The sequence below is a fragment of the Hemitrygon akajei genome, chromosome 31 (assembly GCF_048418815.1).
Source record: "Hemitrygon akajei chromosome 31, sHemAka1.3, whole genome shotgun sequence".
NCBI classification, from domain to species: domain Eukaryota; kingdom Metazoa; phylum Chordata; class Chondrichthyes; order Myliobatiformes; family Dasyatidae; genus Hemitrygon; species Hemitrygon akajei.
This window is the reverse complement of record NC_133154.1, coordinates 26,485,553-26,513,436: the sequence shown is the minus strand read 5'-3', so window position 1 is coordinate 26,513,436 and position 27,884 is coordinate 26,485,553. Positions and strand designations below refer to the sequence as shown.

General features: G+C 43.9%; 1 protein-coding gene across 2 annotated transcripts in view; it reads right to left on the bottom strand.

The window, feature by feature from the left end:
• Positions 1–16,422, bottom strand: part of LOC140719386 (neurotrophin-4-like) — a 60,371-nt gene extending 43,949 nt beyond the window's left edge. The window contains exon 1 of one of the 2 annotated variants that reach the window (XM_073033994.1): positions 15,898–16,422. The gene's annotated coding sequence lies outside the window, so the exon portion shown is untranslated. Of the gene's footprint in view, positions 1–14,944; positions 15,131–15,897 lie in introns of those variants that run through there. The other variant, XM_073033995.1, reaches the window with a different exon arrangement.
• Between the last annotated feature and the right edge of the window lie 11,462 nt (positions 16,423–27,884).

The window sequence follows — 27,884 nt, the reverse complement described above, 5'->3', positions numbered from 1 at the left end:
ACCGACGAGTAGCTAATGTCCCATTATTCAAGAAGGGAATGAGGGATAATCCTGGAAACTTTCGTCCAGTCAGTCTCAAGTCACTGGTAGGGAAGTTACTGCAGAGAATTCTTAGGGGTAGGATTTATGAGCATTTGGAAATCCATGGTGAATTGGCTGTTTGGATTCAGACCTAGCTGGTCCATAGAAGACAGGTGGTAGTGGTCAAAGAGACTTATTCTAGCTGGAGATCTGTGATTCGTGGTGTTCTGTAGGCATTTGTGCTGGGACTCAGCTGTTCGTGATGTAACCTGGATGAAAATGTAGGTGGGTGGGTTAGTAGGTTTGCAGGTAATAGTAAGATTACCTTGGACATTGTAGAAGACTGGCAAAGAATACAGTGGAATATAGATCAGTTGCAGATATGGGCAGAGAAATGACAGATGGAGTTTAACCTGGCTGAATGTGAAGTGTTGCAACTTGGTAAAGTAATTGCAAGGAGACAGTACACTATTAAGGACAAGACCCTTAACGGTGTTGATGAGCAGCGGGATCTTGGGGTTCAAGTTCACTGCTATCTGAGAGTGGCTTCACAGGTTGATAAAGTGGTTAATAAATCACATAGCATGCTTGCTTTTATTTAAAAGTTTTCAAAAGTCAGGAAGTTATGTTACAGCTTTATAAAACTACAGTTATGCCACATTTGGAGTACTGACATAAATTTTTCTGGTCACCCCATTATAGGAGGGATGTCGATCATTTGGAGATCATTTGGATCATGTGCAGAAGAGGTTTACCAGCATGTTGCCTGGTTTAGAGGGTGTGTGCTATAATGAGAGGCTGGACAAACTTGAGACAGTATCTCTTCCCCAGGGTTGAAATGTCTAATACCAGAGGGCATTCATTTAAAGTGAGAGGGGATAATTTGAAAGGAGATGTGAGGGGTAAGATAAAAGATAAGCTAGCCAATATTACCAAAATGGATAATAAAAGATTTTATCAGATTCACAGAGTAAAAGAGAGTCGGGGATAGATATTGAACCGCTGGAAATGACACTGTAGAGGTAGTCATGGGGTAAAAAAAATAGTAGACAAACTCATTAAGTAGTATGCGTCAGTCTTCACTGTGGAAGACGGTAAAAGAATGCCAGAAATTTCAAGACTGTTAGGGTGCTGAGTTAAGCATAGTTGCTATTACTAAGGAGAAGGTGCTTGGGAAACTGAAAGGTCTACAGTTAGACCTGGACCAGATGATTTGCACCTCAAGATTCTGAAAGAGGTGACTGAGGAGATTGTGGAAGCATTAATAATGAATTTTCAGGAATCAATAGATTCTGGCATGGTTCTGGAGGATTGGAAAATTGCAAATACCACTCCATTCTTCAAGAAGGTATAGAGGCAGAGGAAAGGAAATTAAAGGCCAGTTAGACTGACTTCAGTGGTTGGGAAGGTACTGGAGTTGGTTATTAAGGATATGATTTCAAGGTACTTGGAGGCACATGATAAAATAGGCCATAGTCAGCATGATTTCCTTAAGGGAAATCTTGCCCGACAAAGCTGTTGGAATTCTTTGAGGAAATAACAAGCATGATAGTCAAAGGAGAATCGGTGGATGTTGTTTACGTGAATTTTCAGAAGGTTTTTGATAAGGTGCCTCACGTGAAGCTCCTTATCAAGAGCCCAGGGTATTACGGGAAATATATGAGCATGATTAAGCAATGGCTGATTGGCAGGAGGCAAAGAGTAGGAGTAAAGGGAGCCTTTTCTGATTGGTTGCTGGTGACTTGTGTTCCGCAGGAGTCTGTGTTGTCATTTTATGTTATATGCCAATGATTTGGATGACAAAATTGATGGCTTTGTTTGTGTATGATACAAAGATTGGCGGGGGGGGGCAGGAAGTGTTGAGGAAGCAGGGAGACTACAGACGGATTAGACAGATTAGGAGAATGGGCGAAGAAGTGGCAGATGGAATACAGTGTCAGGAAGTGTGTGTTCATGCACTTTGGTAGAAGAAATAAAAGCATAGACTATTTTCTAAATGTGGAGAATATTCCTTGAAGTTTAATTTTCAGGTTGAGTCAGTGGTGAGGAAGGCAAATACAATGTTAGCATTTATTTCAAAAGAACTAGAATATAAAATCAAGGATGTAATACTGAGGTTTTATAAGGAACTGGTGAAGCCTCACTTGGAGTTTTATGAGCAGTTTTGGGCTCCTTATTTAAGAACGGATGTGCTTACATGTGAGAGAGTTCAGAGGAGGTTCATGAGAGTGATTCTGGAAATGAAAGGCTTACTGTATCAGGAGCAATTAATGGCTCTGGGCCTTTACTCGCTGAAATTTAGAAAAACAGTGGGGGAGTGATCTTATTCAAACATTGTATGTTGAAAGGTCTACATAGAGGGGTTGTGGAGAGGGTGTTTGCTATGGTGGGGGAGTCTAGGACTAGAGGGTACAGCTTCAGAATAGAGGGACATCCATTTAGAACAGAGATGAGAATGAATTTCTTTAGCCAGAGAGTGGTGAATCTGTCGAATTCATTGCAACAGGTGGCTCTGGAAGCCAGGTCATTGGGTGAATTTAAGGCGAAAGTTGCTAGGTTCTTGATTAGTCAGGACGTGAAAGGTTACGGGAAGAAGGCTGGAGAATGGGGTTGAGAGGGAAGTGGGTTAGCCACGATGAAATGGCAGAGCCAACTCAATGGGTCGAATAGCTGAATTCTGCACCTATGCCTAATGGAACCCTCTCACCTTTAATAGATGCCCTATGGTATTAGACATTTCAACCTGGGGAAATGATAATGGGCTGCCTACTCCATCTTTGCCTTGCATTATTTCATAAACTTCTGCAGCATACTGGACAGTGTCAGGGAAGTGTGCAGTGAAAATTCCGACTGAGAAGGTGCTCAGGAAGCTTAATGGTCTGAGGGTGGATAAATCTCCTGGACCTGATGGAATGGGCTCTTGGGTTCTAAAGGAAGTAGCTGGAGAGATTGCGGAGGCATTAACGATGATCGTTCAAGAATCGATAAGATTCTGGCATTGTACCGGATGACTAGAAAACTGCAAATGTTACTCCACTATTTAAGGAGGGTGGGAGGCAGCAGAAAGGAAACTATAGACCTGTTAGCCTGACATCACCGGTTGGGAAGTTGCTGGAATTGATCGTTAGGGATGAGATTACTGAGTACCTGGAGGCACATGATAAGCTAGGCCAAAGCCAGCACGGTTTCCTGTAAGGAAAATCTTGCCTGACAAACCTACTGCAATTCTTTGAGGAAGTTATAAGCAGGGTAGACAAAGGAGATACAGTAGATGTGGTGTACTTGGATTTTCAGAAGGCCTTTGACAAGGTGCTGCACATGAGGCTGCTTAGCAAGATAAGAACCCATGAAATTACAGGGATGTTACTAGGATAGGTGGAGCATTGGCTGGTTGGCAAAAAACAGAGATTGGGAATAAAGAGATCCTATTCTGGCTGGTTGCCAGTTATTAGTAGAGTTCCACTGGGGTTGGTGTTGGGACTGCTGCTTTTTACAGTGTATATCAATGATTTGGACTATGGTATTAATGGATTTGTGGCTAAATTTGCCGATGATACAAAGATAGGTGGAGGAGCGGGTAATGTTAAGGAAACAGAGAGCCTGCAGAGAGTCTTAGATAGTTTAGGGGAATGGGCAAAGAAGTGGCAAATGAAATACAATGTTGGAAAATGTATGGTCATGCACTTTGGTGGAAGAAATAAACAAGCAGACAATTATTTAGATGGGGAGAGAATTCAAAATGCAGAGGTACAAAAGGACATGGAAGTCCTTGTGCAAGAAACCCTAAAGGTTAACCTCCAGGTTGAGTCTGTTGTGAAGAAGGTGAATGCAATGTTGGCATTCATTTCTAGAGATATAGAATATAAGAGCAGGGATGTGATGTTGAGGCTCTCATGAGACCACACTTGAAGTATTGTGTGTAGTTTTGGTCTCCTTATTTTAGAAAGGATGTACTGGCATTGGAGAGAGTTCAGAGAAGATTCACAAGAACAATTCCAGAAATGAAAGGATTACCATATGAGGAATGTCTGGCGGCTTTTGGGCTGTATTCCCTGGAGTTCAGGGGAATGAGGGGGGATCTCATAGAAACATTCCGAATGTTAAAAGGTCTGAACAGATTAGATATGGCAAAGTTATTTCCCACGGCAGGGGACTCTAGGACAAGAGGACACAAGGCGATCCTTTTAGAACTGAGAAGCAGAGAAATTACTTTAGTCAGAGGGTGGTAAATCTGTGGAATTTGTTGCCACGAGTGGCTGTGGAGGCCAAGTCATTGGCTGTATTTAAGGCAGAGATAGATAGGGTCTTGATTAGCCGGGGCACCAAAGGGTATGGGGAGAAGGCAGGGGAGTGAGGATGACTGGAAGAATTGGATCAGTCCATGATTGAATAGTGGCGCAAACTCGATGGGCTGAATGGCCTACTTCTGCTCCTATATTTTATAGTCTTATGGTCACATTGAGACTAAATGCTTCTTGAAGCCAGCAGAACACTCAATAAACAACACTAGTGTCATGCCGTCATTGAAAGCATTCACCAGGCCAATGGAGATACAGTCAGTGAGACAGGGAGCTGGGGAGATGGAGTACTGAGGGATGGTGTGAGGGAGTTGGATTAACATCAGTGGGGATACAGTCTGTGACACAGGGTGCTGGAGGAGATGAGGTACTGAGAGATAGTGTGGGGGAGCTAGATTAATGTCTGTAGAGATGCAGTCAGTGACACAGGGTGCTGGGGGAGATGAGGTACTGAGAGATAGTGTGGGGGAGCTAGATTAATGTCTGTAGAGATGCAGTCAGTGACACAGGGCACTGGGGTAGAGGAGTCACTAAGGGTAGGTATGAGGGAGCTGGTTTAATGCTAGAGGGGATACAGACAGTAACCTGATGCTGGGGGAGAGATGTCACCGAGGGATGGTGTGAGGGATCTAGATTAATGTCGGTGGGGATACAGTCAGTGACCTGGTGCTGGGGGAGAGGGAATACTGAGGGGTGGTGTGAGGGAGCTGGATTAATGTCAGTGGGAATACAGACAGAGAACTCTTATTCCCCATTAGTTCTCCCTTCACTACCATCAGCTCCAACACCCCCACCCCTGCCCCAGATTCTAACATTCACGACATTCATGCAGGTCCTATGTACTTACCCCACTTTGGGAATGGGGTCAATACCGGAGGAAACACAAGCAAATTTCACACAGGCAGATGAAGTCAGGGCAGAATTTCTACCCCCTGTGCTTCACTGCCTGGCTCATTGGGGTCCAGTTGTTCTGGGTCCCCTTCTAGGAGTCCAAGCAAACTTGGAAGCTGTCCCAGCATTTTGATTATTGGTATTGGCTTATCATTGTTATCTGTGCCAAGCACAGTGAAAAGCTCGTCTTGCATACCGTTTACATGGATCAAATCATTGCACAGTGTATAGAGCTAGATTAAGGTAAAAGGATAAAAATGCAGAATAAAGTGTAAACATACTGCGAAAGTGCAGTGCAGCTAAACAATAAAGTGCAAGATCAGAACAATCGTGAGGTCAAACGCCCATCTTATTGTGCAAGGGAGCCTTTCGATAGTCATATAACAGCAGGGTAGAAGTCCGAAGGATTTTCACATTTCAGGTTTTTGTAACTTCTGCCCAATGGAAGAGGGAAGAAGAGAGAACTCTGCAGTGGGTGTAATCTTTCTCTGTGGCTACTTTACTGAGAAGTGTGGAGAGAGTCCACAGAAGGGAGAGATTTCTGTGACACCATAGTTGTACTCACTACATGTACTTAATACAAGATATATAAGGTATACAACAGGTTTAGTCATCAAAAGAATGGACAGTCAGAGACTTTTTTTCCCAGGGCACAAATGTCTAACGTCAAATGCTGTTGTGGTGGACCAAACAGTAACGCAGAGCTTGAATTGTTCCATCCTTTCCCGAGCTGTTCCACAACCTCAAGATCCGAGGGAACAAGAGTGTGGTGGGTTGGAATCATCTCTCAGTAGCAGAGTCAGGGTCACAGGGAGATACAGCAGCAATTTTCAGGTATTTGGAGGAACGTATGGGGGGGGGTAAGATTTTTTACCTCTGATCAGAGAGTGGTAGGAGCATGGAACATGCTGCCAGAGGTGGTGCAGAGACAGATACTTTAGGGATAAGAAACTCTTAGATAGGCACATGGATGATAGGAAAGGGGGAGTTAGGTAGGAGGGAAGGGCTATATTGATCTTAGAGTAGGTTACAAGGTTAGCACAATATTGTGCTGCACTGTTCTATGTTCCTAATAGAGAGGACGATGATGAAAACTTACACTAAATTCACTTCTAATTTCATTAATGTTTTAACACTCCCCACGACGATCCCCATCCCCGATGAGTGGTGCAGGCATTTCCTCAGTACTTCATCCTGGGTACAATAGTAAACTGGTTCAATTACTGGGCCTAACCAGATGCCAGAGCTGTGTTGATCCAGGGGCCAAGAGTTCAAATCCCACCACAGCAGCTAGGGAATTCCGATTCAAATAATGACCCACATCTGGAATAAAAATCACTGATGGTAACCATTAAAGACCGATTGTCATAAAATGCAGCTGGCCCACTATGTTCTTCATAGAAGTAAGTAGATATGTGACTCCAGACTCACTGGTTTGGAATTCTAATCACCTACTGAAATGAGCAGGGCAGTCGGTGGCAAATATAGAGGGAGAATAATTCTCAACTGCATCTAGTAACAGGGAAACAAAAGGCCATTCCTTGAACATCAGTCGGGACACCATGGGGATCCTCATTGTTTCCAACTGATTCCAACTTCTCACTCTCAGTTTTAAATAATTTATAATTTTACTATTTTGCATGCCCTCTCCTTACCACTGCCACTGCCCCCTTGCACCCCAACTGGTTCGTGTTGCAGCCTGTTCCAGAATCAGCTAAGATCCGTGTGAGATCTTCCAGTGTTGGTCCTTGCAATCTCCCATTTCTCGTTGATGCCTTCAGATACCAAACACCCCAGGTCTGGGAGCCCCTGCCTCAGTCTTTCACTTTCAATCTTTACCATACTTCCTGGAACAAAGCTCCTATACCATCTGTCCTAACATCTGTATAACTGTCAATACCCTTAATGCTCCTGCGGCTATTTAGGAAAACTGCTAAACACAAGAGATTCTGCAGATGCTGGAAATCCAGAGCAACACACTCAAAATGCTGGAGGAACACAGCTGGTCAGGTAGCATCTACGGAGGGGGATAAATAGTCGACATTTTGGGCCAAGACCCTTTATCGGGATGAGGATAAGAAAGATGCGATTTCACATTTGGCAAAGAGCTTTTGATTAATTGGGCCAAAGGGCACTCTGAGCCATAACAGTACCACATACAGTAAACGCAAGCTGTTGTCATTGTGGACCAGACAGTGGTACAGAGCTTGAATTTTTCCATCCTTTCCCGAGGTGTTCCACAATCCCGAGACCAACCCCGAAGGAACAAGAGTGTGGTGGGTAGCAGAGTCAGGGTCACAGGGAGATACGGCGCTGAGGTGGCAAGCCAGGAAAGGAAGGGACTAATGTACTGCCACAGAGTGAGACAGCACGAAACAGGCCCTTCAGCCCACAGAATCCATGCTGTTGACCATCTGTTTAAACTGATCCCCTTTTATTTTCTTCACGTTCCCATTAACACTCCCCCACTAAATTCTAAAACACACACACACACACACACACACACACACACACACACACACACACACACACACACACACACACACACACACACACACACACACACACACACACACACACACACACACTTACTTACTTCAATACGCAGCAGCCAATTAACCCATCAATGCCACATGTCTTTCAGACTTGGGAGAAAACCGGAGCACCCGAGGGAAACCCGCACCGTTACTTGGAGAGTGTGCAAACTCCACGCAGACAGCACCCAAAGATCAAGCCCGGGTTGATGGATTTATAAACCAGTGGCTCTCCCCAGTGCACCAGTGCAATCCCTGGTTACTGTCCAGGCACTTGACTTGAATGCAGACATTCAGACAAAGAACATCCAGGCTAATGGAGCCTGCCCAGACGTTCAGGTAAAGAATGTCTGTTCTCTCTCAACACCTTAGTTCCACACAAGAGCCGGGCCACACACGCTGCCTTTGCATTAGGCTGGAAATCAAACAATACATCTTAATGGTCTTAAATTAGGCCCTGGTGATGTTACCTTTTAACTGACACTGGAGTAAACCTCTGCGGACCTTCTGTGGAGCAAGTTCTTGATTTCTGTCACAGTGCAAAATACTTCCTGATTCCACAACTTTGTCTAACCTGAAGAGTTTGCCGAACGGATTTGAGAGGAAAAGATTTCTCCATATCCAGCCTGTAAATCTTTAAAAAGACCGGCTTGAGATCACAATCCCATCTTCAATACTCCAAGGGATTATGTGTGTCCAGATAATACAAAATGTTTTCATAGCTAAGCTCTACCACTGCAATAAATCTGCATGGTCACACTCCCAGGTATAAATCCTTTCTAATGTACTATAATATGGCCAAAGCTCTGCACAAGAGAAGCACAAGCCTGCAGTACAGTTCCTTTGTGATTAATTACCCTCTTGTGTAGAGCAAACTAATGGAACTTATTATTGTGGTTACCTCATTAATGAAACCACAAAGTTTGAAAAAAAAAGCAATGTTCTACAAACACTGTGCAAGAGAGACTCAGTGTTTGATGTGGCTGTCTGCTGGGTTCCCACCAGACTCTGGCAGGTGTTCTCGGAGAGTTCTGGCGCACTGCTGTAACATTCCAAAGCTCCTGCACAATAAATCCCTTCTCCCTCGGCCACGGTGCCGACTAGCATTTGGGAGAAGTGGTTCTGAATGAAAGGAGGACTCGGTGTTTCCCAGACGCAGCCCAGTCGAGTGCACGGCAAGATCCCACCAATGCACAGATTTTAACGACGGGCAGTCGGCGGCAAAGCTGGTGCGGCCACTGTCTCGAAACACCGTCGGCCCAGGTTCGATCTTGACCTCCGTCCGTATCTGTGCAGAGTGTGCACAGGCTTCCTCTGAGTGATGCGGTCCGGATTCCAGGCCAACAAGGCGACGGACAGTTGTTGGTTGTCCCTAGTATGTAGGGGAGGGGTAGAATCTGAGGGGGCAATAAAATGAGATTGGTGTAGGGGAGTGTAGATGGGAAGTTAGTGGCAAGTGGACACTGGGCCAGAAGGCCTGTTTCTGGGTCATGTCACTCTGGGTGGTCAGTGGGTGGTGTGGACACTGGGCCGGAGAGCCCGTTCCTGTGTTGTGTGACTCTTTACAAACAAGTATTTATGGGCAGGGAGAGTGGAGGCCGGCAGGATGTCCTCAACTGGCCTTAAAGTTGGGACATGGCCCCGTGGGCACCTGAAGGGAAGACGAGAGCTTGGTCACGAGAGAGATGGCACTGCCAATGTCAGGTTTTCACCACAGGCATCACGCCGCCTTCCAACTTAGTGGCGTTACATTGATGAACAGATTCACAGTTCAAATCCAGCCACAAATCCTGGGGCTCACACTCCAGGTCCCTACAGTAATGAGGCAGTGAAATGGTTAAATTCTGCTCCAGACTAAACTCACTTTACCTCTGCTAATCAGTCAGATGATATTGTTAATCAGTATCCAATGACACCTATTGTACAGGGTACATACAAAGGAGAGGGGATTGAATTGGGTTTGACTGCAACATCCCCTCTGGCAGAACAGCAGCCTCGGTTTGCTGTTAATAGAAGTGGCAGGAGCATTGCCTTTGGCGAGGTACATGAAGGAGGAGGTATTTTTATCCCACACTTTGGGAGAGTAGCAGAGAAGTGTATCAGAGACAGAGTTAGAAAACAGACCCCTGAGGCACAATCCTAACTGGCCATTAATGCTCGTTTACACTAAAATGTACAATGGGCATCCGGTAGTCTCGAGAGACCATGGATTTGTGCCTTGGAAGGTTTCTAGGGCGCGGGCCTGGGCAGGGTTGTATGGGAGACCGGCAGTTGCCCAAGCTGCAAGTCTCCCCTTGGCAGTGTCATTGCAGAGCAATGTGTGTGTGGTTAAGTGCCTTGCTCAAGGATATCACACACTGCCTTAGCTGAGGCTCGAACTAGCGCCCTTCAGATCATTAGGCCAAAGGCTTAACCACTTGGCCACGCGCCAACACACAAACCCGCACAAAATGCTGGAGGAACTCAGGCAGTATCTATGGAGCGGAAGAAATAGTTGACATTTTGGGCTGAGAACCTTCCTCAGAGCATCGACTGTTTATTCCTCTCTGTACCTGCTGCTCGATCTTCTGTTCCTCCAGCACTGTGAGTGTGTGTGTGTGTTTTAGAATTTAGTGGGGGAGTATTAATGGGAATGTGAAGAAAATAAAAGGGGATCAGTGTAAACAGATGGTCAACAGCATGGATTCTGTGGGCTGAAGGGCCTGTTTCGTGCTGTCTCACTCTGTGGCAGTACATTAGTCCCTTCCTTTCCTGGCTTGCCACCTCAGCACCGTATCTCCCTGTGACCCTGACTCTGCTACCCACCACACTCTTGTTCCTTCGGGGTTGGTCTCGTGATTGTGGAACACCTCGGGAAAGGATGGAAAAATTCAAGCTCTGTACCACTGTCTGGTCCACAATGACAACAGCTTGCGTTTACTGTATGTGGTACTGTTATGGCTCAGAGTGCCCTTTGGCCCAATTAATCAAAAGCTCTTTGCCAAATGTGAAATTGCTTCTTTCTTATCCTCATCCCGATAAGGGGTCTTGGCCCAAAATGTCGACTATTTATCCCCCTCCGTAGATGCTACCTGACCAGCTGAGCTGCCCCAGCATTTTGAGTGCGCACACTCTACAAACAACAGAAAATTTGCAGATGCTGGAAATCCAAGCAACACACACAAACTGCTGGTGGAACGCAGCAGGCCGGGCAGAGTTCAGCTCAGCTTTGCCTGCCCTGCTGAGTTCCTCCTGCACTTTGTGCTTTGTGTGTTGCTCTGGATTTCCAGCATCTGCAGGATCTCCTGAGTTTGTGTTTCCCATTAAAATCACTCAACTTAATTTGTCTACCTGCACTGAACTTATTCTGTAGTTACTACATGATATTCTGCATTGTTTTCTTTGTACTTTTGTATGGAATGATTTGCCTGGATGGTGCATAAACAGAAAAATTCTCATCGCATCTTAGTACACATGACAATAATAAGCCAGTTTCAAAAAGAAACAGGACATTGAACACCAAATCCCGATCAGGAAGGTGTGAACGGAACACAAGGGCAAAGTACTGAGAAACAAAGTTCAAACAATGAAAGCTCCCTCCTATGATTTATAAATAGGAAAAGATTACAGAGCAAAATGGAAGAAATTAGATAAATACTTTATTGGTCCCAAAGGAAATTACAGTGTCACAGATATAAATGTTAGAAGAGAAGTAAGAAAGAATAAAAAATGTTACTTCAAACAGTCTAACAGGAGGGGGTCATCACTTCCCCGGCTATAGGTTGACTCATTATAGAATTAATGGCTGAGGGTAAGAATGACCTCATATTGCGCTCTTTGGAACAGCACAGTTGTCTTAGTCTATAACTAAAAGTGCTCCTCTGTTCAGCCAAGGTGTCATGCAGAGGGTGAGAAACATTGTTCAGAATTGCCAGGACTTTCCATGGGGCCCTTTGTTCTATCACAGCCTCCAATGTGTCCAGTTTGACTTTTATATCAGCAATCCTTTCTAATCAGTTTATTACATTGTAGAATAAGAAAATGGCAAAGAAATTAAACAAATATTTAGTGTCTGTCTTTATGGAAGAAGACAGACAGCTTGGAACAAATGAGAAGCTGAAAGAAATTATCACTGGGCTGATGGCCTACAGACTCGCACCGTCCGATGACCTGTGTTCCAGGAGTTTGATGGAGACAGAGGTCACCTTTCAAATCTCCATAATGATTGTCACCACTGGGAAGGTGGCAAATATGAATGCAGCATCTAGGAAAATGAGTGAGTGTGAAAGTCGGGACTACCGAAACACTACCTGATATCAGCAGTAAGCAAAACGCAAAAATCAAGAGAAAATGGTGATGAGGCATTCAGGAAATAACCATAGGACTGGGCAGAGACAATACAAAAGGGAAAAATTGCTTGACAAATCGGTAAGGTTAATGATCTGTTAGTGAGCAGTACTTGGGGGCTATCTGGATATGCAGAAGCCTACCTTAAAGTGTACCGACAAAGGAGAAAGTTACTAAACATGGAGATGCCACAGAAGATGTTATTGAATGTGGGATTTGGGTAAGGTACTGTCAGGAATCGAGGATGAGTTAATGTGAGTACAAGCGACTGGGAAGGTGGGTTCACTATTCACAATCGAGAGCAATGTGTCTGGGTTTGATTAATGATACCTGGGATGCATAAAGGATTCAGATTGGCTTAAAGGTGCCGGGCTTAGTGAATGGGTGAGGAGGTGGCACATGGTACATAAATGGAAAAAAATGTGTCACTGAGAATATACCAGACAGCGAGCAACATGTTTATAGATATTTAGGGAATTGAGGAACCTAAGCGGGTTGGTGCAGGGGAGTGGCGCTGAGGTCAAAGCTCAGCCTGGATCTTACTGTATGGTGGGGCAGGACAAGGGCTGAATAGCCTCCTTTTTCTCCTTTTCACTTACCCCCCCCCCCCCCCCCCCCACCAGTCCAGTTTCTTACTCCACACGCTTAATAAGAAAAGCGCAAGAGGAGATTGTGGCTCACAGTCTTCACACAGACGAGGTGAACCGAGCCGTCATCTGTGTCTGTCTGTGTCAGAATGGCTGGCGCATTGTTCCACAGAACAAGTGAGCACATCTCCAAAAAATCTTTCTACTTATGGACTCTGTGACCTTCCACCAGGCACAGAAGCTCAGACTCTTTGCCCTCACATCCTGTGAAAACGTAAATCAGGTACGCCTTTCCCACCATCTCCAACACACAACATGCAAAGGGCCAACAGGACCAAAAGCATGGAAGTACTCAGACAGTCAGACAGCATCTGGGGAGAGAGAAGCACAGTTGATGCTTCCGGTTGAAGATCCTTCTCCAGGACTAGGAACAGTCACAAGTGGGATAGGCTTTAAGGTGCAGAGGAAGGGGGGGAAGGGAAGGTGAGGAAAAAAGGGTGAAAGACCAAGGTGGCAGGAAATCTCTCCCCATAGCAGAGATCTAGGAGATATTTTCTCCCAGCGAGTGGCTGAAACCTGAGGGGATGGTGGAGGCAGAGACTCTCACAACACGCAGACATGTTGCTAAATGGGATTAGGTTGGATACAGAGGCAACTTGAATGTGAGGGGGGCAGCAGGCTCTGGAGGAGGACCGTCTCTATTAGGAGGTGTGTAATTGGGGGGGTGATGAAAAGACAAAGGGGATCATTTAAGCCGAGAGGAGGGGTGAACTGTTTGAAGGTCCCAGTGGAAGGAATGCCTTGGAAAGCGCAACCGTCCGTCCTGAGTGGAGGGATGTGTCCGGAGTTTACCGTGGCTGCCTTGGGACAGTGTAGGAGACAGAGTACACACAGGTAGGGCCGGGTGGGGGGGATAGTTTAGACTCTACAAGGGGTGCTCCACAAAAGCTCACCGGAAAACAGCTCCAGCAAATGGTGGCTTCTCGGGAAGGGACGTGGGACGATAGTGGGGGTGGGGGGGAAGAGGTTGTAACTGGGACAGCTGCTCGGGAAGGTGGACGGAGGGTATTGGTGGAGGTTAATAACTTGGATTAGAGTGGGCCCGTCTCCCTTATGGGAGTGACACGAAGCGGGTGGGGGGGAAGAGGTTGTAACTGGGACAGCTGCTCGGGAAGGTGGACGGAGGGTATTGGTGGAGGTTAATAACTTGGATTAGAGTGGGCCCGTCTCCCTTATGGGAGTGACACGAAGCGGGTTGGGACTCAGACCGAACTCCCAGCCCCTTGAAGTGTGACGGGTCAGAGAAACAGTTGGCACTGTCGGGTCACCGACACTGAACCGTAAACACTGGCTTAAACCTAACACCGCCAGCAATACACAGCGCAGAAGGTCTCGACCACGGACCTCGGCGGTGGGAACCCCGATTTTCCCGGCCGGTATCTGAACGGCCGTACGACGGATTGTGGTCGGTCAGAGGTGCTGCTGATCTACCAACGTGAGCAGCTCCCAAAGACCCCACAAACAGCGAGGAGTGGCGGAGTTCCGGACCCCTCAACCTCACACCTGCCTTTGGTCGTTATGCTGTTCCTGCGACATTTTCTATGTAAGACTATGGTTGAAAAGTAGTACTCAATTGAATGCAAGACGGCGAAGGCCACTATATAAATACAAACTATTCCTTTGTACGTTTACAAAAGGGTGCAGGCTTTGAATTTAGATTCGCGTAGAACTGAAGAGTGAGGGTAACCTCGGTGTAAATGGGTCCCCAGAGCGATTCTCCCCGCAGGTCAGATGGACTACCTGCCGCGGTCTCAGCGGAGAGCACGATGCGAGCGCGGCCGAATCTGCGCAGGCCGGCGCTCCCCCTGCCCGCTCTAAGTCCCCCCACAACCCGAACCTTCGCAGGGAAGTGTTTCCGATCCGCATACTCCAGCTTAAGCTTCGGGGGGATACGTTTTACCACGGACCCTCACTGAAGGGGTGCTGAACGCCAGAGACACAACTCACAATAAAGGACAAAAAAGTCTGCCCACGCGTGAACCTCAAGCCCTAAAATAATTGCCGAGCAAATTGATTCCCTAAAACACAATTCCCGGAACAACTTGTAAACAGTAATCTGTGGACAACAGAAAAACATTTTAACTTCGAGGATTTGGATCAAAGATCAACCTATTAAACACAAATCATTACAAACGGACCCTGCGGGGAATTCTTCACGCTAGCGACTCCCAGACACGCGAATTTACAGTTTAAATTAATCAGCTCAAAGTGGGTAAAGCCTTCTAACCTCTTAGCTTTGACAATCTGCATCAACGTGCCCTGCAAGACCCCGGGTGTTTGATGTCCCGTTGACCGAGCTGAGGTTAGTCCGCCTCCTCTCAGAAGTTACGTTTCCCTCCACATCGCCGGTAGCTGTGGATAGGAAGCGATTCTCCTCGGGATGGTGAGCCCTCCGACTTCACGACATGTTTACTGCGACCAGATTCTGGCGAAAAGGGACGGGATCATGTTGTGAGGTGTTCCCACATAGGTGGAAGTTTGAACTGGGGCAGGGACCCAAAATGGGAAAAAAAAATGACAGGACGGCTCAAATTTCCTATATAATCTTTACACTCAGTGGGTTCTTACAGAGATCAGAGTCACGCAGGACCTCCTAAAGCACACAGGGGCATCAAGTAACGTTTAAAAACTCAACGCAGAAGAGAAATCTCCCACTAACTTAAAATAGTTACTGAAAAATCCATCGATCTCAACAAACTTTTTTTAAAAATCGAGTCTGCAAAGGATTTGGATCCAACCAACAATTAACTCGCGGGGGCTAGTAACGCACTAAAGTTCTTTTTAAAAACTTCTTGTCTCCTCTAGAGAGAATGTTGACAAAAATGAGATAATTCATTTTATTTGAACGAGATGTTGGCGGGGAGGCAGAGAGGAGGGAGTTTGTAAGATGTCCATCTGAGAAATGTTTCTTTTTCTTTGTGACATTCGACAGGGAAAATATATTATTAATGGCGATAATATCCCTCATATATTTAACAAGTCTCAGTTGGTGAAGGTATTGATGTCTTTTGTAACCATCCTGGGTCTGTTTTTTTTTAATATAAAGGAATGCAATTAAATTAATGCACTCATCACTTATTAACGTGGTCTATCAGATTGCAGTCTAACAACACACAGAGCTGCACACGCCGATTCAGCCCCGTTTATTAATGTTAAGTAAAATTATTAATTGATTCTTACCGTCAGGGGCAGGGCGGAGGGGGTGCTGCTTTGTTTTCAGGCCGGCCCTGGGGGAAGCTTCACACACACAGCGGAGTGTCGGAAGTCCCGGAGCCCCGAATCTCCGGTGAGAGTCGCCCCCGTTTCCCCGTCAGCCCCGTGGGATGAAATACTCCAGGTGAGCGGTCGCCTCACTGCCATCCCTTGCGGTGCTCGGAGTTGTCCTGTCTTGAACCAAAGCCTCCAAGCCTGAACTCCAATGCATGTTTAACACCCCAGAAAAACCATCGAGTTCTACACAGACTTCTTTCCAGAATTAAGAATTAAAAACCTAAAAAAAAAACTTGGAAACGGGGGCGAAAAAAAAACAACCACACACTCACACACACAAGCGGAGCGTTTCCTTGCAAAAGAGAACTTGTGGGAACCGAAGAGCGAGTTGTTAGTTGCCGATGACGTGTCACAAATCCGCCCCTTCTGATACCGGGGAAAAGATGACTACATTCCATTGGTTTGGTTATTCCCAGGATCGGGGGAAACGCGAAGGGAGCCCTGTCCCGGGAGATTAAAGCGACCACACCAGTGTGATGGGCTGGTAAGGCTCCAACAGGTTGGGCAGTACGGATACTTCAGATTGGACGGTGCGGAGATCCCCCCCGTGATTACTTCCCCCTCCGGCCTTCTTTCGGATGACTGAACCGAGTCCTGTCCGCTCAGTGGAAATGAGGCGAATGAACGCGTTTGTGGCAATCGCACAAAAACCGATCGGGCAGACAGCGAAGCGGGGAATGAGCGATCAAAGAATGCCCCTGCCCCACCGGGCAGGTAACACCACCCCATGTACCCAACACTGAGTTTCTGCACTGTAACGTCCACCCCTGCACAGATCACCTGTACTCAATTCACCATACCTGTAACACTCCCATATAGATCACCTGTACCCAACTCACCATACAAATATCCCTCATATAGGATACCATACCCAACACATCATACCTACAACACCCCCATAAAAAATACCTATGCCCACTTCTCCATATGTGCAACAGCCCCCACAAAGATCACCTAGACTCACCTCTCCATATGTATAACAGCCCCCACACAGATCACCTATATTCACCTCTCCATATATGTAACAGCCCCCACAAAGATCACCTATACTCACCTCTCCATACCTGTAACAGCCCCCACAAAGATCACCTGTACCCATACCTGTGACACTCTTCTGCTCAGACTGTCAGTACCCACCTCACCAACTTCGACAGCCTGGTTGTACCGATATCTGTTCACTTGTAATGTTCCGAGCCAGGATTGCCTGTTTAGTCATACCACAAATGCTCACTTCCTGCCTCCACTGGCCCCCTCTATGACTGCAGCAACTACCAATAAAGCCCCACATAGCTACACTGAGTTTCTGCACTGTAACGTCCATCGAGATGGAACTCCTTCCTGTAATGGACCCTCTTTCTCTGTCATGTCAGATCTGTTTCCTCAGTACTTGTATCATAACCCTGTTGTACTGAGAGCTTAATAGCCGGAGCACCTCAATAATGTAATGGTAAAGTTACTAAATAGTAACCAGATTGACTTCCCACAACACCCACCACAGTAGCCGTGGAGTATAAACTCAATTTTTTTTGAATAATTTAATAACAGTAAGCAGCTTGTTATTAAAACCCATCGGGTTCATTAATGTTCTTCATGGAATGAACTCTACCAGCCTTGTTCAGTATCCCTTAGTCTCTCTGTCACCCAGGACCCACCAATGTGATTGTTAATTGCCTCAGTTCAGGTCCCGTTTGGGACTGACCATAAACACAAGTGTGAATAAGTTAAAAAGGCATCTGAGACTTCTGTATTATCCTCTAATATGCAGTGGTTGGTAAAGGTATCTGTGGCTCCCATTTATTTATCAGATAAACCCACGTTTACAAATTATTTTTTGTTGCTCCTGCACAAATATCACTTCACGGATGAAGCTGAGTTGAAAAGTCACTTCAGGAAAGTAGAACACATCACTCTCGTTCTCAGATCTCTGCACTGGCTTCCTGTCCATCAGAGGCTTGACTTTAAAATAATTATAAAATATTACTACTGACTAATAAATCACTGAATGGTCTTGGGCCAAAATATCTCTTGCTGCATTATGAACCTTCCCGAGCTCTCAGGTCACCTGGGGCAGGTCTGCTTACCGTCCCCAGGATCAAAACTAAACGTGGTGAAGCAGCTTTCAGTTACTCTGCTCCACATATCTGGAATAACCTTCCAGAGGATCTGAAGTCTGCCCCAACTTCAAGCTCTTTTAAATTGAGGCTTAAACTTTCCTTTCCGCTGTAGCTTTTAATTAGAATCTCCTGCACTGTAACTTCTATTTCTTTATTTATATGTGTGATTTCATTCTCTTTATATTGTCAGAAATTTGATGTTTAATTTTTATATCTTGTTTCATGTAAAATACTTTGAACTGCCTTGTGTTTGAAAAGAGCTATACAAATAAACTTGCCTTGCCTTACCCGTGTCATCTAATTTGCTGCAAACAAACTCGCCCACGGTTCAGACTTCACAAAACACTTGTGAACGACCTTCCTCCTAATCCATTCCATAAATTCGGGACATCAGGAGCTCTGACACACCTTGCCTAATGTGCAATTCGTCAATGTGCAATTTAAAATTTTCTATTATTTTCAGCTACACCATAGTCACACACTTTCCTGTCTCTTCATCTTCGTATCCAGCACACATCTCCAAGCCTTCAGCATTCTCCTTCTACAACCTTTTGATATCCTGACATGCTGAAGACTTTCGCACAGTACTGTATTTGTCAATGTGGAGCGGAGAGCGAGTTTGTAAATCCAGTGGGAGCAAAGGATGTTGGGAATGGTGAGGGTGGAGTGCCAGGGGTAGGGGTGGAGAGGGTGCAGACACACCCAGCCCTGAGACACTAGGCAAGGTCATTTGATTTGAAATAGTTGGTTTATTGATCATTACAGAATGCCTCTCTGATGCTTCCTGCTCTCTTCCCCTTTTCCCAACCATGATTTTCCTTCTCCCAGCTCCCTTCCCACTCTCACTCCACATTAGAGACCCATATCAGAATGGGGTTTATCATCACTCACATACGTCATGAAATTTGTTTTTTTTGTGGCAGCAATACTGTGAAATACATAAAATTACTACAGTACCATGCAAAAGTCTTAGGCACCCCAGTTTTATATATATGTGCCTAAGCCTTTTGCACAGTATTGTAGGTCGTGAAATTTGTTGTTTGTGGCAGCAGTACAGTGCAATACATAATATATACTATAAAATATATTAAAATAAATAAGTAATGCAAAAATCAAGCAAATATAGTGAGGAAGCGTTCATGGATTCAATGCATGTTCAGAAATCTGATAGCAGAGGGGAAGAGCTGTTCCTAAAATGTTGAGTGTATCTTTAGGCTTTTGACAGTAATGAGAAGAGAGTGTGCCCTGGGTGATGGGGGTCCTTAATGATGTATGCCCTCTTTTGAGGCATCGTGTTTTGAAGGTATCCTTGATGCTGGGGGGGCTCGTGTCCATGATGGAGCTGGCTGAGTTAACAATCCTCTGCAGCCTTTTCTTATCCTGAGCTCTGGCACCTCTGTACTAGACAGTGTTGCAGCCATTTAGAATGCTCTCTGTAGAAACTTGCTGGAGTCTTTGGTGACATACTAAATCTCCTTAAATCTGAATGAAATATAGTCTCATCCTCAAGATCCTGATCTCATGAACCCTGTCCCTGTGCTTCTCCTCCATTAACGTGCATAAATCTAAACCACGCTCTCGGCTGACCATCTTTGCTTGATAATTCCATTTATCAAACTACATATTCTTTGATAACCACTTCTATGCAATATCTTTGTTCAAGGAAAACGTTGCCTTTAATGTGGCAAATTAGTTGACATCAGTTTATCTAATCACCCGAATTATGCGATCTATGAGGTGACTATGGTTAGACACTTACTAATGCAGTGGTTAAGATCTGCAGATTATTGATCAACAGATGTGTTCAAATATCACTATGGCAACTGCTGAGTTTAAATTCAAGTAATTCAAACGAATATGGTCTCAGAAACAATAATGGTGGAACTACAGATTATTGTAAAAATTATATTTAATGCAGCATGATTAAAGACCCCACCCATGCCAGACATTCTCTCTTCTCCTCTCTTCCATCAAGCAGACGATACAAAAGCCTGAAGGCTCATCGCACCAGACTCAACGACAGCTTCTAGCCCTCTGCTAGAATCAGAATCAGGTTTACTATCACCGGCATGTGACGTGTAATTTGTTAACTTAGCAGCAGCAGTTCAATGCAATACATAATCTAGCAGAGAGAAAAAAAACAAAATAAAAATAATAATAAATAAACAAGTAAATCAATTACAGTATATGTATATTGAATAGATTTTTTAAAAGGTGCAAAAACAGAAATACTGTATATTAAAAAAGTTGAGGTAGTGTCCAAAGATTCAACATCCATTTAGGAATCGGTTGGCAGAGGGGAAGAAGCCGTTCCTGAATTGCTGAGTGTCTGCCTTCAGGCTTCTGTACCTCCTACCTGATGGTAACAGTGAGAAGAGGGCATGCCCTAGGTGCTGAAGGTCCTTAATAATGGACACTGCCTTTCTGAGACACTGCTTCCTAAAGATGTCCTGGGTACTTTGTAGGCTAGTGCCCAAGATGTAGCTGACTAGCTTTACAACCTTCTGCAACTTCTTTCGGTCCTGTGCAGTAGCCCCTCCATACCAGACCGTGATGCAGCCTGTCAGAATACTCTCCATGGTACAACTATAGAAGTTTTTGAGTGTATTTGTTGACATGCCAAATCTCTTCAAACTCCTAATGAAGTATAGCCACATGTCTCTCCTTCCTTATAACTACATCGATATGTTGGGACCAGGTTAGATCCTCAGAAATCTTGACACTCAGGATCTTGAAACTACTCACTCTCTCCACTTCTGATCCCTCTATGAGGATTGGTTAGCGTTCCTTCGTCTTACCCTTCCTGAAGTCCACAATCAGCTCTTTCATCTTGCTGACATTGAGTGCCAGGTTGTTGCTGCGACACCACTCCACGAGTTGGCGTATCTCACTCCTGTACGCCCTCTCGTCACCACCTGAGATTCTACCAACAATGGTTATATCATCAGCAAATTTATAGATGGTATTTGAGTTATGCCTAGCCACACAGTCATGTATATACAGAGAGTAGAGCTGTGAGCTAAGCACACACCCCTGAGGTGCACCAGTGTTGATCGTCAGTGAGGAGAATATGTTATCACCAGTCTGCACAGATTGTAGTCTTCCAGTTAGGAAGTCAAGGATCCAATTACAGAGGGAGGTACAGAGGCTCAGGTTCTCCAACTTTTCAATCAGGATTGTGTGAATGATGGCATTAAATGCTGAGCTATAGTTGTTGTACTGACATGGGTGTTTGTGTTGTCTAGGTGGTCTAAAGCCGTGTGGAGAGCCATTGAGATTGCATCTGCTGTTGACCTATTGTGGCAATAGGCAAATTGCAATGGGTCCAGGTCCTTGCTGAGGCAGGAGTTCAGTCTAGTCATAATCAACCTCTCAAAACATTTTATCACCGTCGATGCGAGTGCTACTAGGCGATTATCATTAAGGCAGGTCACATTATTCTTCTTAGGCACTGGTATAATCATTGCCTTTTTGAATTAAGTGGGAACTTCTGCCCGTAGCAGTGAGAGGTTGAAAACGTCCTTGAATACTCCCACTAGTCGGTTGGCACAGGATTTCAGAGTTTTACCAAGTACTCCATCGGGACCTTCCGCCATGCGAGGGTTTGCTCCCTTTAAAGACAGCCTAACATTGGCCTCTGAGACAAAGATCACAGGTCATCAGGTGCAGTAGGGATCTTCACAGCTGTAGTTGTGTTCTCCCTTTCAAAATGTGCATAGAAGGTTTTGAGTTCATCTGGTAGTGAAGCATCGTATTAAAGTAGTGAAGGATATTATTAAATGGTTCCCTAGTACACCAAGATGGACTCTTGACCTCACAGTCTATCTTGTTATGATGTTGCACCTTATAGTTTACCTGCACTGCACTACACTTTCTCTGTAGCTGTTACACTTTATTCTGCATTGTTATTGTTTTACTTTGTTCTACTTCAATGCACTGTGTAATGATTTGATCTGTATGAACAAAGTTCAAAAGTTTAAAATAAATTTATTATCAAAGTACACATACTGTATGTCACTATATACAGTCCTGAGATTCAGTTCTTGCAGACATTCTCTTCTAATGCTTGTATATCTGTGCACTTGTAATCATACTGTGACACTGTCATTTTCTTTGGGATCAATGAAGTGCCTATCTATCTAATTACAAAGAAAAATAATAATAATAAATAAGCAATAAATATTGAGAACTTGAGATGAAGATGCCATGAAAGTGAGTCCATAGGTTGTGAGAACAGTTCAGTGTTGGGATGAATGAAGTTGAATTGAGGGGTACTAACTGTTCCTGAACCTGCTGGTGGAGGTCCTAAGGCTCCTGTACCTCCTTCCTGATGGCAGCAGCAAGAAGAGCATATGGCCTGGATTATGCGAGTCCTTATAACCTTGTGTAAGATAAATTTCATTGTATCTTAGCACAAATGACAATAATAACCCTATTCCTAATTCCTTTCTTGCTCACTAATATTCATCAAGGAAGGAAACTTTGCATCCTTCTCCAGTCTTGGCCTCCCTACACACTGACGTACTTGATTCTTAATAGCTTCCTTAGGTCAGGGAAACTAGGGATAAGAGATGTTGGCATAAGGGTGAGAGTAACTTTTCTGTCCCTGGGGTAGATTTTCAAGAAAAAGAGCTTTTACAAAAACAAGTACTATAGTTTTAAAAGTTAGGTAATAGTAACTCTAAACTTTTTGCAGTATGCCTCATAAATAATATCTTCTCAATTTTTAAGTAAGTTAAAAACTTGATTGTGTCAGAATTTCACTATTTTGGGCTTTATTTTAGATTAAATTCAGTATTTTGATGGTGTGATGGTAATGACACTCATCTGTGAAAACACTGCAAAAACGTCTTCAAATATAAATGTTCTCTTAAAGGTTGATCAAAGCCAAGATCTGGTCTTCATTCCAGAGACTAAAATAAAGGTTTTAACATAAACAACAGAGTTTTGAAAAATTTCATTTTTCAGAACTTCAAGTAGTTAAAAGTGCCCCTAATTGAAGAATTACCCATATACAGTAAATATTAAGGATGTTAGAAACAGTGATGTACAGAAGGACCTCAGGATTCAGGTTCATAACTCCCTGAGATTAGCAACGTGGCCAGTTAGAGCAGAAAAAGTTGCATTTATTCAACTTGCCTGCCTTCAAAGGGAGGAGTCTATTGAGTATTTAATATTTCAGTAACATTTGAGAAATATTGTATATATATATATATAGTTTCATTAAGCATTCTTTGTTTACAAAATTCATTATGGATTATATTTAAGAGATACAAGAATGGCGTACATCATTATGCCACCATGTCACATGTAAGTGCCTCGCTAAAGAAAAGAAACTAAGTGGACAGCCATCTCCAGGCTCCTGTGATTTTCTTTTGATAAGTTTTTGGAATTGCAATACATAACAGTGGCAACGAGTAAGTTTTAAAACAAACCCGAGACGATTACATGCCTGTTGGAGCACAGCACGTTTTCAGAGGGGTTGAGTTAAAAAAAAAGGCAGAAAACGAACAAAATTCATGAGTTCTTAAATAGTGAATACCAGGTTCTAATAATCATAAATTTAAAAAAAGCAGAAATGGCTGGCTACACTGGGAAGATTGATGCATTCAGTGGCACAACAGATAACTGGATGATGTATACTGAATATATTGAGGAGTATTTTGAAGCAAATGAAATAGTTAATGAAAAGCAAGTGCCAGGGTTACTGAATGCAATAGGTGGAAAAGCAAACAGTTTGCTTAGAAGTTTAACTGCTCTAACCAAGCTAGACAAAATGTAATGCCGGAACATTTAGAATTGAAACCATTGTTGATTACCGAACACAATAGGTTTCATAACCAAAATCAAAAGGGGAGTCCATTTCAGCTCATAAGCTGAACTGAAGAAATTGTCCGAGCATTGTCAGTTCAGTAATGGGTTTAACGGTGTACTGAAAGATTGCTTACTTTGTGGAATCTTGCAAGAAAGCATTCAAAAACAATTCTTAATGGAAGCACATTTAACAGAGCAGCTGAAATTACTGTATCAATGGAAACAGCAGCCAGAGATGAAACTGAGTTGCAGTAAGGAATGAAAGAAAGCGTGAACAAAATTGCAACATCTAAACAGAAACCTGCCTGGCTACACAAATTATGTTACCATTGTGGCAGGGGCTCACATACACCAGACCAATGCAGGTTTAAAGTTGAAACATGCAGAAAATACAACAAAATAGGACACAGACAAAGAGTATGTCAGGTAGACAAAAATAAATGGACTGCACAGGGAAGGATAAAGGTAAAAAGTCAAGTTACAGTTTCAGAAAGAGCAATAATCTGCATACTGTTGATGAAAAATCTGATCACGATTGGAGTGACACAGGACTGAGTAGCCTTGAGACTTAAAATGTGAAAACTAACAGGAGACAAGCAGTATGGCTTACACTAGAAATTAATTAAAATGGAATTTGCCACTGGCTCAGCTGTTTCAATCATTCTAGAAAATGAGTTTGAACAGCATTTCAAAGATACTGAACTGAAGCCTGCAGATATACGACAAAGAACTTATACCATAGTAAAGATAACTTCTGTGGGAATGACATTCTGTAACAGTGAAATACAGCAACCAACAAGCCACATTGGGCTTGCATGTGGTAAAAACAGGAGGGCCAGCATTGTGGGGCTATGATTAAGTGAGACGACTACAGCTTGATTGGAGATCTATCCACCATTTACATGCCACATCTCTTGAAATAGAGTCAACTGAAAGCGAATTAAGAAAGGAACTGGATGATGCCACAGTAGCGTCCAAGGATGGTATTGGAAAACTCAAACATATCAAGGGTAAAATAGTGTTAAATGAAACAAGTTTTCATTGGCCACACCCAACTTTTGCAAAGCCCCTCCGGTTCCTATCCTATCTGGGATAAAGTAGCCAGTGAGTTAGATCACATGGAGGCTGAAGGAATTCTTTCCAAGGTTGAGTGTAGCTCATGGGCAATGTCAGTGATCCCAGTAGGCAAGAAGGATGGATCTGTTAGGATCTCTGGTGATTTTAAGGTCACAATCAACCAGTACTGAAAGTAGATCAATGTCCTCTGCCCAGGATAGAGGATATCTTTGCAAATATTTCTGTAGGGAAACACTTCAGCGATGTGGGCTCCATTCCTATAGATGGAGATGGTAGAGTCCAAAGTGTTTCTCACCATAAACACTCATGAAGGGCTTTATCACTATAATAGGCTTATTTTTGGAGTAGCATCTGCACCTGCACTCTGGCAGAAAGCAATGAGCCAGGCACTGAGTGTTAACCTGGATAACAAGGAACATCTCCAAAATCTCAAGACAGTGTTAAAAAGACTAGAAGATTATGTGCTCAGAGCATGACTCAACAAATGTGAATTCTTTACACAAAGCATCACTTACTGTGGTCACACTATTGACGCACAAGCATTACACAAGTGAGCTAAGAAAGTTCAAGCAATGATGGATGCCTTAAGGCCAAAGGACTTGTCATAGTTGTGGTCCTTTTTAGGATTTGTCAGTTGCTATAACAGGTTCCTGCCAAACCTGGCTACTGTGCTCCACGCCTTGAACTCATTACTACAGATCGGGAAGAAATGGCAATGGACAAAGCGCTGTGAGATGGCTTTCCAAAAGGCAAAGGAAATGATCATGTCAGACACTGTACTCACACGCAATAATCCACATCATCAGTGAAGGTTGTCAGTTACGCCTCACCTTATGATATAGGTACAGTCATGTCACACGCTATGAGTGATGGAAGTGATCGCCCTCTAGTCTTTGCATCACGTTCCCAACGACTGCAGAGAAAAATTATGCACAGATTGACAGAAGAGCCTTGAGTCTGTTTGGGGTGTAAAACGTTTCAACCAGTACTTGTACAGGAGAGAGTTTACCTCATTATTGCTCATCAGCCACTGGTGTCCATTTTCAATCCACAGAAGAGTGTTCCACTAACAGCAGTACCACAAATGCAGAGGTGGGCTCTGTTTCTCAGAGGGCACAATAACAAGATTAAATTCAAGTGGACAATTAATCGTGGAAATTCTGATGGTCTGTCATGGTTACCCTTGGAAAAGGAAACCCCTGAAAAAGTTACAAACAAAGACCACTCCTCTTGACATATTCTCCCTAATGCAATCCAAAAGTCTCCTTATTATATCTAAAGGAAAACAAGAAAAGACCCCAGACTCTCTCAGGTCTACATGGCAACTCAAAATGGCTAGAATGTCCAGCAGAAATTCCAATTCCTCCAATTGAACGCCCTTGATGGGAGTTGCCTTATTGAGAGGGTGAGAGATTGAGAGCTGTTGCATCATCCAAGCTGAGAGGTGTTGGAGGAGCTACTGTATATTCCGGTCATGCAACTGTGGTCAAAACGAAAGTGTTGGCTCAAAGTTCGGTCTGGTGGCCTGGGATTGATCAGCAGGTTGAGCAGCTTGCCATGCACTGTTCGGGATGCCAGCACATCCAGAAGATGTCAAGAGCAGCACAGTCCACAACCAGCAGCTCACCAGCCAAGCTTTTGCTGGGTTGTCCCTTGCACGCATGCTTGGATCTCCTCAAACCCAGTCTCAGACAAAAGCTGAGACTAACTGAGGGCTCCTCAAACAAGGTGGTTCAGTGTTTCACTACTGGGCAAGAAGTGCTGGCGAGGGACTACATAGGTACTTGGAAAGATTAAGGACAGAACTGGATCACTCTCTTACACAGTGGAGGTTGTGTCCAATGTAATCTGGAGATGACACATTGATAAATTGAGGAGAGCAGAGTCAATTCTTAGAGAAGGAAGGCGCCTAAAGCTATCAGAACCATTTTCTGCAGTCCCAGGGTCAATTCCTACAACCACCATGGAGGAGGCCCCAGAAACTGAGATAATTTCGCAGCCACAAGTCTCACCTGCCAAGCAGAGTGATCCCCTTTGTCAGGAAAGACATTCTCCCACAACAGTAAGAAATCCTCCACAGTGATTACATCTATAGGACTGAATGAGGCAATTTAAAATTTACTATGCTGTGGATGTCTATACAGTATCTGTATTATATAGTATACTGTATGCATATAGATGACTAGAGAGCAATACGTTACATTTCTCAGTTGAGATGCATTCTATATTGAGTTGTTTAGAGCTAAGCAAAGAGGAGTATTGTGTATTTAATATTTCAGTAATATTTGAGTAATAATATAAATATATAGTTTGATTAAACATTCTTTGTTGGTTTACATAATTCATTATGGATTAAATATAAGAAGTATGTAAATGGCATACATCATTCCATCACCACTTCATATGCGAATGCCTCGCTAAAGGAAAGACACTATGTAGACATGCGTCTACCAGCTCCTGTGTTTTTCATTTGATTAGTTTTTGGAGTTAGAAAACATATCAGAGTCGAACATAGAACATGGAACACAGAACACAGAACACAGATCAGTGCTACACAGGAATAGGTCCTAGGGACCATGATGTCTTGTTGAACTAATTATACTAGTAACTAACTGTTTAACTAAACTAATCCCACCTGTGACACATGTCCATATGCCTCCATTTCCTGCACATTCATGTGCCTGTCTAAGAGCCTTCACCACTGCCCCAGACAGCACATTCCAGGCACCCACCACTCTCTGTGTGTAAAACACATATCCTCTGAATTTACCCCCCTCTCAACTTAAATGCATGCCCCGTAGTATTAGACACCTTGAACTTGGGAAAAAGTGAACCTGGGTTTCTACTCTAGTTATACCTCTCATAAATTTATAAAGCTGTATCAGACGTCCT